This window comes from Azolla caroliniana, unplaced genomic scaffold (genome assembly GCF_043228905.1).
Source record: "Azolla caroliniana isolate FFs.n. ecotype wild unplaced genomic scaffold, voAzoCaro1.0.p SCAF_4, whole genome shotgun sequence".
Classification (NCBI taxonomy): domain Eukaryota; kingdom Viridiplantae; phylum Streptophyta; class Polypodiopsida; order Salviniales; family Salviniaceae; genus Azolla; species Azolla caroliniana.
In genome coordinates this window covers 6,279,665-6,286,873 of record NW_028230439.1, presented here as the reverse complement: position 1 = coordinate 6,286,873, position 7,209 = coordinate 6,279,665, and positions in this window count along the sequence as shown.

Below are 7,209 nucleotides of genomic sequence, written 5' to 3'. Positions count from 1 at the left end.
TCTGCCACGATCTTCGTAGTCAGAGTTGTGCCCGTACATTTCGCCACGGTCAGAGTTGTGTGCATACATTCCGCCATGATCTTCGTAGTCGGAGTTGTGTGCGTAATTCGTGAGTTGTCGGCTTGTGGAAGCCGATTCACACATCTTCTTTCGGCACTCTTCTTCATGGTGGTCGAGCTTTCCGCAATATCCGCATTCCGTTGCGCTTTGATGGCTCGGGCTGGAGTGGAAGCTCCCCCTTCTTGCGAAGGTTCCTCGTTGTCCTCCGTTTTGCGGCCGAAATTGGGAGTTGTTGTTGTAGGTCGGACCTCGTCCGCCTTGTCCTTGGCTGAATCGGCCTCTCGCTCGTCCGCGTCCTCTTTCTCCATTAGAGTGTGTGTAGAGCATGTGGCCTTCCGACTCATTGCTCCTTGTACGCACGTGGTTTTCTTCGACCAATAGCATTGATTGGAGCTCGAAGAAGGAGGGAGATTTCTCCCGTGCTAGAACGGTCGTTCGCATCGCGCCGAACCGTGGTGCGAGGCCGCCGAGGCATGTTTGCACCATCTCATCATCATCTATACTTATGCTTATTGAGCGATGCGAGTCACAAAGCTCCTTGATCTTCAAGGTGTATGTCGTGATGGACATGTCCCTTTGTTGAATGTTGTTCAACTCTTGGCGGAGTTGAAGCTTCCTCGCGGTCGTGTTGGTGGCGAAAATCTTTCGTAGATTTTCCCACGCTTCCTTCAGCGTCTTGGCTTCTCGAATGTAACCGAGCATGTGGTCGTGAACACATGTCACCAAACAATACATCACGCGGCTTGCGGCTTGCTCCCATGTTGCATATCCGGGAGCCGCTTCGGTGGTTCGGTCTTCATGCGCTCCTTTGATGTAGCTCCAATGGCCTTGTCCGACAAGGTATTGGTGCATCTTGTACTCCCAAGATGCGAAGTTGTTTCGATCCAACTTCTCGGTAGGGAGAGCGCTCCCCATTTGAGTATTCATTATGTTGATTCTTCTTCTTCTTCTTCTCTCTTCGAATGCGAGCTATGTAGCGAAGCTACGATAGCTATGAGCTGGTTCTTGGTCGTCGGCGTAGAGCACAACACACAATCACAATGAGGCGAATGGGCTAGATCGAGCTACCAAATCGCTCTGATACCATGTAAAGAATCAAGAGATGGATTCTTGTGAAGTGGAAGAGATGTGAGTTATGTGTGTGTGTAAGAGAGAGAGTGAGAGAGAGAGTGAGTGAAACACAAAGAATACGCAAGGTAAAAGTATATTGACAAAGGAGAAAGACTCAACATATACAAGGTGGGAGGAGGGTGCTTTATATAGTCACCCTCTCTCGTCATTACCTACAAGACTCATGGAGCATGGGGAATGTGAAAGCTCATAAGTTATGTGTCATAGAATATGATTCTATGACTCATACTAAATGCTAGAATACAAAGTGGTGACATAATGGTGACTCTTGACCATTGGAGTGTCTCTTCACTCTCAAGGTGAGTTCACACACTAGACCTAGTTGAGCTTGATTCTCAACAGTAGAAAACAGTCAAAACCATGTACACAAAACCATGGTTTTTAGCCCATGGTCTTGTGCATGTCATAAGCAAAACCGTGTGCAGAAAACCATGGTTTTAGCCCATGGTTTTGTGCATGTCACAAGCATGGAGAGACCTATAAAAGCCTCTAGTAAGGCTTGTGTAAGGGGGGGCTCAATATGTGATATCACCAACACCACTATCATCAATATAATTATATTCGTCTTTATCTTCTTCATATTTTTCTACTTCTCAAGTGTACAATCTTTCTTCTTCTCAAGTGAACAAATTTCATCCAATCTTACATTCATCGTCATCTCTTCGATAATTCCGCAAACGTCCTCCCCAGTCCAAGACCCCGGAGGTCGCTCGAGTAGCACACGCACGCGCGAATCTACGCGACAACGGGTCGGACATGCTGACCAAGGTCCTGACAACCGACAAGCTAGATGCGTGTCGAAAGCGGATCGGGTTGACAAGATATCCCATGCCGGAGTGAAGGGGAGATTGTTGGGAAATCAGTCTCTCCGGATGGGATCTGGTGATGAATAAAGAGAACCTGGTAAGAACTGGAAGAGAAGACATATCTATTACAGATATGTTTTTTGAGTAAGCCTATTGAGGCTATATTTGTAAATAACCCTAATTTCATATAAGTATAAATATGACTTAGGGAAATCACTTTGTATGTGTGTGAAGTATAGTTGTTGTAACTGTTGTACAGAAGAGAGCGACAGATAGGGAGAGAGAGATACAAAGCGATACTCTGTTGTAACCGCCGGTTGGCGAAGAAACCGAGCTCGAGGTCGTTGCCTACAAGTCTCTGATTGTACCCATTCTCTTCATAGTGATAGTCCGGATTCTGTGGACTCTCGTGGTTTTTCCCTATTAGGGTTTTCCACGTAAACATCTTGTGTTCACTCTTTAGTTCTCATTTCCGTGTTGTCCATTCTCATCGAAGTGTTCAAGACTCAGTTGTGGCCGAGCAATATTACGCGCCAATTCCTCACACTCTATCAGGAATAGTACTAAAACAGAGAGAGAATTAGTACTGGAGAAGGGAAGTACTATTAGTACAAAGAGGACGGGACTACGTAAGACTCCCGAGAGAGAGAGAGAGAGAGAGAGAGATAACGAGGACAAGTCTAGAGACAGAGACAGAGATGATGATAACATATGATATATTATATGAAGAGTAAGTACAAAATGGCTATGAGGCTTAAGACTGGTGTTGAACCAATTTGGTTCAACATAATGCCTTGTGCCTCCTTTTATAGTGTTCTCAGGAGGAGTCCTGAAGCTTCTAGAATGTTCTAGAGAAATCTGGAATATACATTAATTTCCTATAATAAAACTTAAATGAAAATAATATCCTACGTATTACCATAGATGGTATAATGCTCAAGAGCTCGACCCATATAACATAAGTTCATGGGTTCGAGTCTTGCCATATCATGACATTATACCCCTCTTAAGACGACGAGTGTAACGAGTTGGCGCTGATTGAGGACTGGGTTTGTCCGCATACTATTGGTGGAAATCAGCAAGAAGATCCTAAGCATTGGCGACATGCTCGATGGGTTCCCAAGTACGTTGGCTCGGACTATAGCCAAGACAATTGACCAAATAATAAAGTTTGTTGCGAACAAATTTGGAGTCGAGGAGGGCAACAACTTCATACTGCGGGTTGGCGTCTAACTCAAGCGAGGGCGGCGGTGGTGTAACACGATTGGGAATAGTGTTTGCTTTATAAGGTTCAACAAGAGAACTATGGAAGACCGGATGTATTTGAAGATGTGGAGGAGATCAAGGCAGAATGTGACATCATTAACCTTACCGGTAATACGGAAAGGACCGAGTTGTCGTTGATAATCCAACTTGTTGCACGGTCGAGTAATCTTGATGTGACGACGTAAAAGCCATACTCGATCTCCGATGGCAAAAGAGGACAGAAGCCGATGACGATCCACATAAGTCTTCTCTGTGTGTTGAGCATGAAGAAGATGAGTACAGAGATCCATCTGGATCTTGCGTAGCCTCTCCAAATGACCCTCGGCACGAGGATTGGTAGGTAGCTCTGGGGTGTCGATTACAAACCAGCGAGGATGAGAACCAATATAAGCGTAAAATGGGGAGACCAAAGTCGAGGAGTGAATATCGTTATTATAGGCAAACTCCGCAAAGTGGAGAATATCAGCCCAATCGTCCTGCTCATAACTCAGAAAACACCGAAGGTATTGTTCCAGCGTTTGATTTGTTCATTCCGCCTGCCCATTGGTCTGGGGATGGTAGTCAGAGGAGAGGTTACAAGAGACCTTGAGCATCTTGAAGAGATGCTTCCAAAATTTGGAGACGAATTGAGGTCCTCGGTCACTAATGATACTGTTTGGGAGGCCATGATGCCGAAATACCTCACGCATGACGAGGGCGGCGGTTTCCTCACTAGTGATGGCCTTAGTACACGGCACAAAATGTGCCATCTTAGTATATCGATCAACGACGGTTAAGATAGCATCGATACCCTTTGAGACTGGAAAATCTATGATAAAATCAAGACAAATAGACTACCACAGCTTACCTGGAATCGGTAAGGGTTCCAACAAGCCATATGGATGATGTCATGTCATCTTTGCTCGGCAGCAAGCATCACAGGTCCGAACGTAGTCGTCGACAAAACGTCGCATATGGGGCCACCAAAAAGATTGTTTAACTAGATCCAACGTCTTCATACTACCGAAATGTCCCACTGTATGGGTATCGTGACAATTTCAGACGATTTGAAGGTGACAGGAGCAATTAGAATATATAGGAGCTTTTTAAAGAACAATAAACCATCATGATATTCGAATTGTCGGTAATCCATACCTGGTTGTTGAGACTGGGAATAGGATGCCTGAGAGGTATCAATGTGCGCTACAATGGCTTGAGCAAAATTGTCAATCTTCAAGTTAGCATGTATGGCATCGATAATCCGGGAATCTAGTGGAGTGTGAAAAATCCGTGTCGTGTGCAAACGTGTTGGTCCCAAGATTACCTGCTTTTGATTATCCAACGTTGGATCACCAAGATGAGGTGCAAGATATGAACGTCGTGATAGTGCATCTGCTTTTCCTAGCGGCTTCCCCGGTTGATATGTGATTTTGAAGTCAAAACGTGTGAGGAATTGGGCCCACTGAGCTTGTCGTCGATTTAGTACACGAGCATTCTGGAAATAAGCAAGACTTTTGTGATCACTGAAGACAATGACCTAATGTGGAGAGCCCTCTAAGAAGTGCCGCCATTGCACAAATGAATCAACGATGGCTAATAACTCCTTGTCATGTATCTCGTAGTTTATTTCCGCGGCATCAAATTTGCGCGAATGGAAAGCCACAGGATGTAACTCTTCTTTATCTCCTTGTTGAGAAAAGGATGCTACCGAGGGCGAAATCCAATGTGTCAGCCTCCATGATGAATGGTTTGTTTGTATCCACATGAGCTAGAATAGGAGCTGATGTAAAGGCTTTCTTAAGATGCCTAAAAGCCATATCCGCTTCATTGGACCAAAGAAATGCATGTCCCTTCTTTGTAAGTTGTGTGAGAGGTAAAATAATCTTCGAGTAATCTTGTATAAACTTGCGGTAGAAGTTAGCAAAACCTAGGAAACATTGTACATCTCATAATGAACGTGGAGTGTGCCACTCTAGCATAGTTTTGACTTTAGCTGGATCCATGGAGATGCCCTTTGAGGAGATGACGTAGCCTAGAAATTCCACTTGCTTGCAGTCAAAGCTACATTTTTCTAGTTTGGCATAAAGACCATTCTCTCAGAATCGTTTTAGTACTAATAGTACATGAGAATCATGCTCTTCGTGGGTCTTTGAATAATTCAATAGATCATCCAGATATCCAAGAGGTCTCTGAATATATCATTTTCCATGTGTTGGAAGTCTGCAAGCGCATTGGTTACACCGAACGGCATAACAGTATACTGGAAATGCCCATACCGCATGCAAAAGGCGGTCTTCCATTCGTCTCCTGGTCGGATCCGCATGAGGTTATACGCTCCTCGTAGATCGACTTTCGTAAAAAACTTGGCACCATTTACTTGCTCTAAAAGACTTGATATAAGAGGAAGTGCATACCTATTCCTAATGGTGACCTTATTCAAGCCTCAGTAAACAACGACGAGACGAAGTGATCCATCTTTCTTCTTAACAAAGAAGATGGGTGCACCGGCCGGAGATTTCGAATGACGAATAAACCCGCTCGCCAAGTTCTCCTCTATGTAGGCTCGAAGGACTTCTAACTCGGTTGGTGACAAGTTGTAAATTGGTCCCCATGGTGGCTCTGTTCCTGGTTGTAAATCGTAGGGACAATCATAGGGACGATGAGGAGGAAGAGTACCGGCTTTTACCTTGTCAAATACATCGACATAAGGATGATATTTCGCCGGAAGTTGCACTAAGGATTTCTTCTTAATATTGCTAGAAGGATGTACTGATATTGCAAATAGAAACATTGCCTCCTTGTGTCCTTCTTCGTGTAATTGATGGTGTGAAATGGTCGAAACTCGATGAGTAGATTCTTGGGGTTGTCGATATCGGACTTCTCTTGTTCTCCAATCTATGTCTGGATTATGTAATTCAAACCAAGGTAATCCCAGGACAATGGGATGCTCTGGACTACTAATTATATTAAATGATAGCACACGCACAAAACTACCTAGGACAACCTGAATGGGTTCTGACTCTTCTACAATATTCCCGGTGTCATGGAGAAAACCGTCCGCGGAATTGGAGAATGATGTGCGCGAACCGGACCTTACACGCGGGCACAAGTTTTGTTGTAATGTACATATTTAGGTACAAGTCAGCTGATGTGAATATCCTAGGTCGCACGGATTTGATAGGTAGGAAATCGAGGCATATCTTTGTCTGAAAGGACAGAGAATAAAGAGGATGAAACAAGTTGTAATAGCCTCCCTCCTTGGTCTATAAAAGAGAGGGAGAGGAATCGTAAAAGGGATCGCTTTTGTCGGGGACGAAGTGTTGTCGGACTGGGACTGAGCTCTTCTCCTCCGTCTTCCTTTGTATTTGCTCTATGCAGGTTTTTGGGAGGCTGACTCTGCTCCGCGGAACGCCCGAGTGCTTCCGGCAGAGTCTCCATCTCGCTATTCTGTGTGCGTGTGTGTAGGCGTAGGAGTTTTGTTGCTCACCAGTCTGCCAGTTGTAACCCTTTTTCATCAGAATATATACATACATATACGCATTCGTCTCGTTTCCGTTGTTTCATTCGGTTGCGGTTTATGTGTATCCGCGTGTGTGTGTGTGTGGAAGCACGGCCGTTGTCTTTCTTGCTCCTACTCCTGTTCGGTTATTCCTCGGTCCAAGACCCCTGTGGTCCTGCCTCGTTCTATACGCACGCGCGTAACAACGCGACACCGGAAGCAATGGGACGACCATCAATGACTACTACAGATGCGGGGCAAGGAAGTTTTCTTAAGGATATCTGAGAAGCTTGGGCAAAATTCCGATCCATTAAATAGGAATTGGCTCCAGAATCTAAAAGTGCTAAGACATGTACTCGAGGGGTACATTTAGTACTAATCATGACTTGGGCTAATAACACATTGCTAACTTGCTTGGAGGGAATGGAACCACTAATGGGTTGTACAGATCTAGGGATGTCCAACCAA